The sequence below is a fragment of the Ascidiella aspersa genome, chromosome 1 (genome assembly GCF_963924565.1).
Source record: "Ascidiella aspersa chromosome 1, kaAscAspe10.2, whole genome shotgun sequence".
Lineage (NCBI taxonomy): Eukaryota > Metazoa > Chordata > Ascidiacea > Phlebobranchia > Ascidiidae > Ascidiella > Ascidiella aspersa.
The window spans coordinates 4,786,328-4,798,591 of NC_139447.1; the positions used below are offsets into that span (position 1 = coordinate 4,786,328).

General features: G+C 40.2%; 1 protein-coding gene and 1 pseudogene across 2 annotated transcripts in view; both read right to left on the reverse strand.

Annotated features, from left to right (window-relative positions):
• Positions 1–12,264, reverse strand: part of LOC146166666 (BCAS3 microtubule associated cell migration factor-like) — an 86,874-nt gene that overhangs the window by 49,431 nt on the left and 25,179 nt on the right. The gene's annotated exons all lie outside the window — the stretch shown is intronic.
• The window catches only part of LOC146166670 (guanine nucleotide-binding protein G(i) subunit alpha pseudogene), a 32,807-nt pseudogene that overhangs the window by 14,387 nt on the left and 6,156 nt on the right, over positions 1–12,264 (reverse strand). The gene's annotated exons all lie outside the window — the stretch shown is intronic.

A 12,264-nucleotide genomic window follows, 5' to 3' on the forward strand; every position in this document is an offset into this window, starting at 1 on the left:
CTCGTATTTTTGCTGAGTGGCTAAATGTAACGTCGCATTAAACGAGATTAACATAGCACATTAGCTGTGCAACAAGGTTGAAAAAACTTTTGAATTTTTGGCACTTTTATCATACACAAAAAATTGTATCAGCAAGCTCACCAATAGAGCAAAAATTTGAATCCTTACGAATTTGAAATATCTTTCGGCACCCTAGAGCGTTACAAATAGCACCCTAGAGTGACGCGGAACCCCGGTTGAGAACCACTGGATTAGAGATTAGAGTGACCAGCTTTATCCGTTTTACAGATTAGGCACGTCTTAAACGGGGACGGAAATGTTAAGTTAGGGGCGATGATCGTGGTCTAATAGGGTGGGCGACTGGGCATGCACTCGAGGGCTGAGATTATAAATTCAAAATAATAAAAACGCCGTCAGGATTACACGCTAAGCAGCAAAATTTATAAGATTTAAAAATACCCTAAACTTATTCCCCGGTCTCCCTTACCTCATTACACGCAAAGCAGCAAAATAATAGGTTTAAAAACGGCCTAAACTTATCCCCTGGCATTCCTTACCTCAAGAGGCTTATGTACGAAAATAGCGTGGGTAACACTCGCTTCTCCTCAGCTGCCTGTGATCTATATGCCAAGTGGCACAAAGGAACTATAAGGAACATTCCGAATGCGCCGTAAAACCGAAACGGTTCGTTTACGACCGGTTCAGACTATTTCCAGTCTCAAACAGGGATTCTCAATCGCGCTTTAACTGCCGTGGTATACTGAGAAACGATTTCGAACTTACTGATATTTCGCACGGTACAATACTTGGTTTAAGGTTTTCTACGTTTATTTCGTTCATATCAATTTAATAGCATTTTACTTCCTATATCAGTATGATTATATATTTCAATTGGAGCGCCATATATAGGTAGAGCGCAATATTTCCTTTAACTATTTATACTGCACTCCGTTTCTTCACTTATTGATCAGAGAAACGATAATATGTGATAATTTTTCTTAACTTTAAAGCGGTTCTAATAAAAATTAGGTTTAAAATCGACAGCTTCACGACTGTAGTTGGGAGATTTTATTCGAGTGGCATGCTTTATTACTCATATGCAGTCACAATTATGTTCGCCTTTTATCCTGTTTACATGGCCGATTTGAAGGGAGTATTTCTTTCATTTCACACTGCACGATTCAAAAGTTGCACAAAAAACAGGGTGCAAAAAAACAGCCTTTTTAAGTGCCCTGAAAACTGACTGGCTAGCTTTCGTTTTAGACTAGCCTAATCTGGTATTTAAACTGCTTCTTTTGTCATAGTAATGTGACGTGGCAGAGCTTTCACTCTTACTAACCACATAGAAAAACTGTAGGCGTCATTGTGGGGCTAAAACTCGGTCATTTCATTGGCGGCGAAAAATAGGGGCCTATTAAGTATTTTTAAAGGTAATTGCAGCGCTTTTGCCGGTCGAAACGCGATTACCCACACAAGCCGAGCCGAGCTACAAAACGACGGCTAAGAAAGAAGGTGGCAATTTGCCAGCAAGCGCGTAGGGTGTGCCGTCGACTTATTCAATCATTGACCTGCTACAAGTCGCTAGGAAATACTCATTGGCGCACTAAGCCGCAATTTGGCTCGTCAAGTGGAAAAAGCGTCGCGGCAAAACGAAGCCTATGAGAGCAGTGGCGCGAGGACAGAAATAACACGACTGTAGACTGTAGAGGCGCGACTGACTCAACAAAGTTGGCCACATTTCAACGTGCTGTCCTTAAATTAGGCTTCCTGCTAGCGCTGACGCAAAGTGGGCAGAACACACATCGATCACGTATATATCGATAGATCGCTCAAACCCAAACCTAAACAATGCAGAAACAAATGTTTAACGTTTTATTGTCTAAAACGTTTCGCCCAAGTTTTGACAAAACAAAAACTCCTGGCAAAAACAAAGTGCAAATTAATGTCAGCACGATTAAGCACAGGCAAAATCGGTTTAAAACCGAGTCGCTCCTATTTGCAAGCAAGCCTAGTCGCGAGCATTGCACAACACATCAACAAAGGGCGCGGTCGTTCGCCCGACGAAAGCTGTGGCCTTTTCAATTCGCTGTAGCAGTGCAGCGAATATGTATCTATATATATATATATACTCGGTTGTACAGCAGGCTGTAACCGAGTAGAGCCAGCACACACACCAAACGCGTCAGAACCCCCGCTCGAATGCTAAAAATATATACAGTCTCGCTCGCGCGATGCGCATGTATACCGCTCGCATGACGTCACAAATTCACCAGCGTTCACCTTGGATTGCGTCACTGCGGTGGTCACGCTCGACTGGCGCTGCGTCAGGCCGCGATAGTCCCGCGGGCAAATCGCACGACCGGCGTTGCTGGAGAAAATGACCTGTTTGTTATGGACCTTTTTGGAAAAGGGACGTTCGCTGAATTTCCTGCCCGAAATAATCGCAGCGGTCGGGCCTGTCGACTGTATTTGACGAAAATACGCTCCATGTTTGTCTCGTTCCGCTTTGCTGCTAAGCGCTCTTTGTTTCGGAGCATAATGGTGGGGGGTTGTAGTTGGACGTAATGAGAATATTAAAACCCATATACAGGAAGTAGGTATCATTTTGAACGTTTAGAATAACTCTTTATTCATTTTCAACATATTGACATCTTGATGTGGAAAATGAATAGAGATATATTCGAAATGTTCAAAATAATACCTACTTCTGAATGGGCTTTAATATTCTGATTATGGTTCTTATTTGTGTTTGCCGCTCTCGAGGTAAACGGGTGTAATTTTTTAAATACTCTGCGCGTAAAAACTCTACATTTTTTATTGCCACTTGAATTCGTACTTAAAGTTTGTGTAACCTACTAAGCATGGCGGATGTTTAGTCAATTAAAATTCCCTTGCAGGCTTGCAAGATGTGCCGTAGATTTTAGGTCGGTGACTAGGGTTTTCTATAGACGTCTGGCATTAAGCGTTATCTCCTTCGCTATACATCCATATGCATCCGTGCATAAACAGGTTATTCAACAAGCAACAATGTCGGTCACGACAACAAAGCGTAAACATTTGTCTAACTTAATGACCAAGCGTAATCACTTGAAGCCTAATGGTTGGAGGTTGTATGCAGAAATAGGTAGCCTTTTGGTTGTAGTAAGAGGTAATAAGAATATCAAAGCCCATACAGAAGTATAATTCTTTACTATCAGAGCCTTTTAACTATGTCGAAAGTCAATGAAGAGTTATTCGAAACCATCAAAATGATCTTCTGTTTGGGCTTTGATTTCGAAGGTGATTATGACAAGTGTTGTAGTAAGATAATAAGAATACCAAAGCCCATACAAAAGTAGGTATCATTTCAAACGTTTCGAATAACTCTTTCTGTATTTGTTTTAACTACTCAAGCGAATCAAAACTTTCTTAATAAACGTTACATAATCTCAATTTTGTTTTTAATGTTATTTCAGGCGCGCCAGCATCGACAAAGAGCAAAAAAGAACCCGACCTCAATTTGCGAAATTCCTAGGCTGGTTTTGCAAAGAGTAAATCGCAAAATGATCGTGACAAACTATAAACGTTCTTAGCTGGAGTCTTGCCAAAGCAAAGAACGTCGATCTAAAGAAGTCGATCAAAGAACGTGTTTTGAGAAGATGCGAAAACGATTTGTGGTATTTTTAGCCTAAAATGTGTTGCGTTCAATCACGACGTGCCAATATTTTATCTTTTTTAGAAAACATATTTCGAGCTTTAATTAGGTATGTCTGATTACTTTGGAGTTTATTTTGATACTGATACCTTATTTGTATGACCATTGACCAATAACAATTATTTCATCAATTTGTACAGAAATACCTCGAAAAGCTTCGCAAATTAGCTACTTTACCAAAATAAAATAGCAAATTAGCCAATTTACTCACTAAAAAACAATACTAAGTGCCATTTGGCTGTTATTATGTTTCATTTGGACAAAGAAATTTTTCCGAGAAGGCTGGATGATTTACTAGTCTAAGAAGTCTTCGAAAACTACTGTAGAGTCGGCACCAACATTACTCACTATATGTAAAAAAAAACCATACCAAATATCATGTCGGGTATAAATATAGCTATTTTAGGTCATTTTTATGTTTATATCCAGTCTAGGAAGTCGTAAATATAAGAATTATCTAAAATATAATGTCGGACGTTATATATGTTTATATTACCAAGTTTAGACGTTAACAAAAAATTGTAAAAAAAAGCAAAAATCCTTTGATCGTACAACAAATATGTCAAAACGCAACAAAAATCTAAAAATAATATTACAAAAATCGGGCCTTAGCCGATCATATAAGAACAAAGCGTAGCCAGATCAATGAAATGCTTTAAAGAGCATTTTTAAATGCAGAACATAACAACCTACGATATTTTACGACAACGCACGCCAGGCAATAACAAAAAATAAAAAATCGTTTTTCCTGTTTTGCACTAAACTTTGATCATTTAGCACTTCGAACTAACACGTATGAATTAAATGCTGAAATACGCGTAATTGAAATACATTATTCGCAAACTAAAAATTAGTCAAATTAGTTTTTTTAAAGCGTTATGAAGGTTAATAGGCCGCTTACATAACGATAAAGCTGTATCAGCAAAGTGGACATCCAAATTTCAAGCCTGCACACATAAGAACAGGCTAATTTGGGCGCCATAATCCTCATCATTCGATGGCAGGTCATTTTCAAGTCGCGTTCATTCTCGAGTGACATGGTGAGATCCCCAAGGCAGCGTACAACGCTGTTGGGAAGCTACAATTCGAGTGGCGAACAGACCGAGCAGTGCATTAAAGTGAGCGCGACGCTTGATCAATAATGCAAGAGTCGCGATGGTATCAGGGGGGAGCCAAGAACTGGTCGTCGCATTTTTATTTAAGGACGCGGCCAAAACCGAGGGAAACGCCGCTGTTTTCGCCGAATAAGGAAACAGTGACGTTTGGGACAACGCATTAACGCCACACAAGTCGGCAACTTTGGAGCATAATGGTTGGAGGTTGTAGTAAGACGTAATAAGATGTTCAAAGCCCATATAAAAATAGCTAGCATTTCGAACGTTTCGAATAACTCTTTATTTATTTTTAACCGAAGTAGGGAACTGGGATTGGGAAACTTGCTCGTGCGAGAAACTGCGAGAAAGGTCGCATATATTTTATAATTGTCATCATATTGAAAGCTATTGGGAAGAAATTACATCTTTGATCTCTTCAAAACTTTTAATTTCTTTACAAAAACAACCCTGTAACTCTCCTGTTTAGCACTTGTGTTCACAACGATTTGTGCTTACTGTTTTTGTGTTCGTTATATACAGTTGTAAGTGCGCAAATACATTGCCGACGCTTTCTATGTTTGCTTTTATGATAAAGTCGATAAAACACTCGTAAATAAGTGCTTCTTTTATTTTGAAAAACTCGCATTTCATAAAATTAAGTTGGCTGGCCTTGAGCCCAACCTGTCGCCTTTTGATAGGTGCTATATTTTTATTATTGTTCGTCTTTCTATGTGGTGTTTAAGCGTAACAAAAAAAAATAAATAAAAAAACGGCGAGAAAGAGAAGCGTGGCAAACACGAGTTTGACAATCACCTGAAAAGGCTTGACTCGCATTGATGTCTCGTTCGGTATTGGTGGGGTTTTACGTGTTGTTGTTGTTTATCGCAGAAAAGCGCACGGCATCTTGCGTTCGCATTCACGGTCTTAATATAGCAAGACGGGGTATTTTCCCAGGGTAGGTTAAACCACTATTTCTAGTTAGGTTACTCTTGCGATACAAAGGTATGCCACGCGGCTTGTTTCGACGCGGTCTGATCTTATTTTTGTTCCCTACGGTCTATTGCACCTGACTGTGCAACTTAAATATCACACAGACATTTTAAAAAGTTGGCGGCGCTTTAAACGCACAAATGATTCAACCTGTGTTGGTTATTTTTGCTTCCTAACGAGCAATTTACAGCACAAACACATCTGCCAAACAACGCATTGCTTAATCTATTCAATTAAAACACATTGATTAATCTGTATAAATTTTAAAGAAAATATGGATTTAATTCTTTAGAAAAACCTAATACTGTCAAAACAAGCCAAACTTTTGACAAAGGTCCGAATTTTATGGGAGTGATATAACACCAGAACAGACGAAAGAATGTCGGCGTCCAATTGAATGCTCACCGCTATTCTGCATGACTCATAATAGACAAGACAAACCCGCAAACAGGATAAGGAATGGAGAGGGCTATAGCAACCACGCTTTCGTAAACAGCCCACAACACGAAAATATTGTAATTCAGAAGGCGTATGCAAGACCTGTGTGGTATCGCCGACCTTTGACAAAACCACGTTGGTTTCTAAAGGTTAACGCACACACAAATTAAATTTAGATCTAATTGGGGACAGCGCTGCACCCGTAGAAGCACAATAATAGCGCTATTCGGCCGCTCGATGCATTAACCTTTGACGTATCAAGGTAACGAAGCTACGTGCAAACCGATTGGTCGGTTGAATGGTTTTAATAGGAACGCCTTCTCTTGCTTATAGCCAATCGGCGTGCATAACACACGTATAATAAGCGATCTCTTGCGTATTACCTTTAACTATAGCGAATAGGAATTTAATCTGAGTGCTCAAGTTTACGAAAATTATTTTTCCCAGTTAACAACTCTATGCTGTGATGGCTTCTGTTTTAAAGCCAAGACAAAACTGGACATCGAATACTAAAAATATATTGAGGGTAGATACATTGATGCTGCCAGGCATAGTATCAATAAAATTCTAAGCATATTTCTGGTTAAACTTATTTAATGCTTCTACGTCATATTTGTTTTCCCTTTGTTTCTATGGTGCATTGTGCAACGCGCGGTCTTGCCCTTCACCCTGTTTAAGCAATGGGATGTCAACACATTAGATAAGAAGAGGGGTTCTAATTTTCACTGATATTGACTGTACATGAACAACTGTGAATGACGAACCTCAAGTGCACACCTATTTTTAGGATGGCAATTCGACGAGGTGGCGTTATCAGAACTGCGCGTATGCTTGACAAGATTAACAGCTAGCGGTCGGGTGGACCGTAATGCGACAGGAAATCAGCGGCTTGGACACAGTAAATAGAGGCACAGACGCGGTCGCAGTCATTTAACCGCGTCTGTTTATTTTTCTAAGGGGCGCCGCGAAATCATCCAATTTCGAAATAAGGCTTTTCCCCGACTAGAAGCAGAGACTGCAGCACGCAGCGAGACAACAATGCTAACTTAACTGGCGTAAAGTTGATCTGTTCTTAATCGGAATAACCTATCGAAAGGCCCAACCGTTTTTATGAACTAACTATTGAGTTGATAAGTAGCAATGAAGCTCATATTGTATAAGGATCACAAATAAACAATGACAAATACACTCGGTTGCTGGTCAATAGAGCAAGTTGCCGTTAGAGACAGTTAAACTTTTACCTTTTAATTGTATTGGCATGATCTAAATAAGCGTGGTGTTGTTCTACGGACTCAAACCAGTTTTTACGGCAGCTACTGTGCCAATCACAAAAAAACAGCTTAAGTATTCTACCTGCTGCTGCGGCCCACTACATTCACTGTCGTCACCGCCCTCAAGAAGCAGTGACTGAAACACGAAGCTTTCTCTTATCCTTTCGGATGAAAAAATACGAGCGAATCTTCAACTCCCCGTCGGCGCACCGGTCACGCACGACTGCACAAACAGGCCAACTTAGGCGGCTAGTTCTAAATCGGCCGGCCCTGTTTTTTTTAGTCCTGTTTAGGTAATGTTTTCACGCATCAACAGGACAAAACAGGCACGAAAATAGGTCGAAATAGGGCGTGGCCACATTTAAAAAGCAACTTGCAGAGAGAGCGTAAAAATCGTAAAAATTCGCGATTTTAAATCGGTAGTTTAGCGGATCTTAAAAGCGGCCCATAAGTCGGCCAGATATGACGCGATCGAACGCTCCGACGAAGCGCAGAGCCGAAAGAAATCCCAAGGCTGACTGAGCCCAATAACACAAACCTGTCTTTTTTCACGGCGAATGAATGCGGACGGCTGCGGACGGGTTGTGAGTCATGCCGCGATCCGGTCGTGAACGCCGTAGTGATTCACGAAATGCGCCATCGGATTCAATGGTCGCCGCAAAGGACCTTAAACTCCAGGGACTTGGTTTTAATGTGTCGAAAACAATAACATGTGTCGAAAACAAGGGAGACTTTCTCCCGTACGGTATTAAATTTTGTCGCGGAAATGACACAAAACGCATCTGTGTCCAATATCGGTGGGACTTTTAGGCAAAGGTGACAATATGCACAAAATATCAACGCTTAAAACGCGCCTCAAACGATTTAATCAACGAATCGGTTCGAAAGGTGAAGCTTAAAAGTCAGATAACAGATTCATAGATTAAGATTTGCGCAAACAACTTGAAAAAATTCTAGGTATTGCCTAAACATGACAGCAAAAAGTGACGAGAACTCCTACACCTGTGTAAACTGTTGCTACCAGGCATAAAAATATTAATCAAAAGCAGCTCTTCTGGTCATTATAAATGTAGTTCTTAACGACCTTTTCCGCAACCTATTCAAGTCGCCTTAGTTGCTAACAATTACAAAACTTCGTAGGTTAAGAATTATAATTACCAGAGCTGTTTTTAATTAATATAGCCTACACCTGTCCACTAGCGACTATAAACTACACTGCAATAATCCGTAAATCCCTCTCGCCTGAGCAACTCCATAAGCCATGAAAAAAACAGCAATCGAAATTAAACGACTCAGCACTAAAGCGAAAAAAAAAACGACTACGACAAACGCCAAGGCACCAAAGACCTTCTCCGTCCGGTATTGATCTGGCTCGTGTTTGCCCACTTGGAGATAGCACCTGCGGCGTGTGCGCGAAAAACTGGGATGTTTTCGCGTCGCGAGAGACAAGGAAACACAAGAGAGCGAGAGGCGCGCGACTTTTTCGCGTCTTCTTCGGCAATCGAGGCCTAAGATCGGCGATTGTCACACGCCCGAAGCGCTTTGCGGCCAAAACAAAGGCGAAATGCGTTAAAGAGATGGCGTTTTTTTTGTTTTGTTGTGCGCGAGTCAACGGTTTGGCGGTATACGGAGCAAAATGACGTATACCGAGGCAATGTTTGGACGCGATTTATCCGTTTGATCGCTTGTCATAACCACCTTCGAAATCAAAGCCCATGCAGAAGCAGATATCATTTTGTCAACTTTTCTAATACATCTTAAGCTAATGATAGAGGTTGCACTTATCAAAGTCCATACAGAAGTAGGTATCATTTTGAACGTTTTGAATAACTCCTTATTCATTTTCAACATAATGAAAAGGAACTGACAATATAGAGTTTTTCGAAAAGTTCAAAATGCAACCTACTTCTGTATGGGCTTTGGTATTCTTATTACGTCTTACTACAACCTCCAACCATTATGCTCCAACTTTCGAAATCGGTTAGATTAAACTTGAGAAAATAGTTATATGCCCACTTTTAGGCGTAAATTACATTTTTATTTCTAAAACTACCCGGCTGCCATTTGCCCCTGCTTAGTGTTGTTTTGTGTTTTCACCACAAATTTTTCCCACAAGTGAACAAAAAAGCAGTCAGTTGGATTAATTTTTTGTTCAAGATAACTTTTGATCACCCTGTTCGGCCAGCTCACATACAACAGGACTAAAACAAGGTGAAAAAAAGCCGTTTAAGTACAATATCAACTAAGCAAGTGGTTAACAAGGCACAATAGCCTCATTAAAAACGGGGATTGTCGCTTTTCGAAGCGGTCATTATGACTGGCTATTTTGGCATTTTTGATTTCGTTGGTGATCGTTTGCAATCGACAATGACCAATTTGGCATACTGTACCGGAAATATGAGCGAAATATTTAAACCGATACGCGTCGATAAATGCGTTTTTCGGCGCCAAGTAAATTGCTATTTTAAGACGGCGGTTTTCCGTCGAACTTGCTTCGTGTGTTTCGCGATCCCTGACAAAAAGTTCATACATAGAAATTCCGCGACGCTAAACTTAAAATGCTTTGCAAAAACAACTTTTATCCGATTTCGCTTCCCGAATTCCCAGCAAACTTACTGAATAAGATTGACATTAACTGTATTTCCTTCAAAACAATTAAATTCAAAGCAGTACTTTCTAAGAATCGATTTTTTTTAAATCACGTAACACATTGAGGGAAATTTTAGGCAAAGATCAATGTGTACAACAATGCGCGTTATGTAAGGTAAAGCTAAATAGGAACTAAAACTGCTTAATCTTATTTCATTTCTCCCAAAACGTTTTACGACTATGACTACTGAGAAAAATAAGGCATGTTAACTAAAGGCCAACTTCATTCACAGCAAATCACTGGCAATTACCATACAACATTATAACTTCCTTAAAGATCAGCCAAAAAAACAACAACATTGTGCCTTAATTTCATGTTAGACATTAATCGATTTAATCGGTAGCCGGTCTACAGGAAATATACATCGGACGGGCGTCTTTCATAAGACAGTCGAACGATTTACATGCACAGAAAGAAAGAGCGTGACCAATGGGTGATGAGCCTCAAGTTAGATTTGCACACAAGCTCCGATCAATCAGCCGATATGACACACCACGACCGACTCCGCCCTATGTTATATGGCAAGAAAGCGACAGGCGTACTCGGCTACCCCATTACCTCGTTAGGCCGGCCTTTCTTTCATGCCAGACCTGCCTCGCTGCCAGGGGAGTTGGAAATGAAACGGCAATTTTGGCACTTTTTTAATAACCTAGACCAGTGGTTCTTAACCGGGGTGCCGCGGCGCCCATTTTTAATGCTCAAGGATGTCGATAGATATTTGAGATTTTTTAAGAATTTGATTTTTGCTTAATCGGTAAGCTTCTTGATACAACTTTTTGTGACGATTAGAGGTCATTGTATCAAATTACATTTCCCGTTCGAGTTGAATGTATTTGTTTTGAATTAAATGTATTGTTCCAGTTTCATTTATGATGACCTCTCAGTAAAATACTACATGAAAATTCCAGTAGGGGTGCCGAAAATCTATTTATTATATTTGAGGGGTGCCGTCAGCCATAAAAAGTTGAGAATCACTGACCTAGACCGCTCACAGTTGTTCTGAAGTCACGCAACACGTTTGCAATTATACACTAGTACACTTAAGCATATTCTGCGATTTTTTACGCCCAAGTCTAAAATTTCTTTATAAATTTTCTGCGCTACGCTGTAAACAAAGGTAAAGAACCAATAGCTTTTTCAGAACTAATGGCTTAAAAAGCCTTAAATAAAAAAAAAAGCAAAAGCCTTAAATGATTTTGCAGCTAATGCTGACATAAATACAGGTGAGCGCTTTTTCGCTGCTTAAAGTAAAACAAGGACCGCGAAAAAATACAACATTTTTGACGTATCTAATGAAATACACAAAAGGGCAAAACCAGATTTCCAAGATTTTTTCCAGAAGATTTTTTCCAGTACTTTTTTCCCGCCCTGAAAGAACTTATTTATCTCTATAAATATGCTGTTGCTACCAGGCATAGTATATTTAAAATCGGTTCGTCTGGCAAATATATTATTTAGTTTGCGTCCTGTTGGCTATGTGTGTCAGTCCCTGACGAAGGCTTGCCGTATAGTAAGCCGAAACGTTGGTTGAAGAAATATATGCCAGACGAACCTATTTGAAATATTTATTTATCTCCAATAACTTTCTAACCATAAGCGCGGACTGAAAAATTAGGTCGACATTGTTATCAGCGAAAAAACTAACCTGGCTCTCAGCTCTTCCCATTACGCCTTGACTGCGCAAACAAAATGAACTACAATCAGTCGGGTGCGCGCATTACACAAAATGCAAACCAGGAAGAAACTAAAACGGACGGGCGACATGGTCGAGTGACTCAAGTGTGACGCAACGCGTCTTCCACGTCACTTCCTGTCACCCGAATTTTCTCTGTATTACGCAACAATGGTTGGAAGTGTGGGCAAGGCTGGTTCGACCTATGTTACGCGCGTGCGCTGAAGGTGTAGCGCTGGCCAAGCAATGCAAATTGCCGTTTCCGCCTTTTGATTGACTTCCGCTTGGCGCGAAGATGAACTGTTTGTGCGACTCTTTCAACCGCAGAAAACTATTTTTTGTAAAGTTTGGTTTTTAAAAAATCGGTGACCCTATTTCTCTAGGGATGTAATGGAGGCAGCAATCCCAAATAAAAGACATTATTTTTTTAGTGTGATTAAAAAAAATCGGCGACC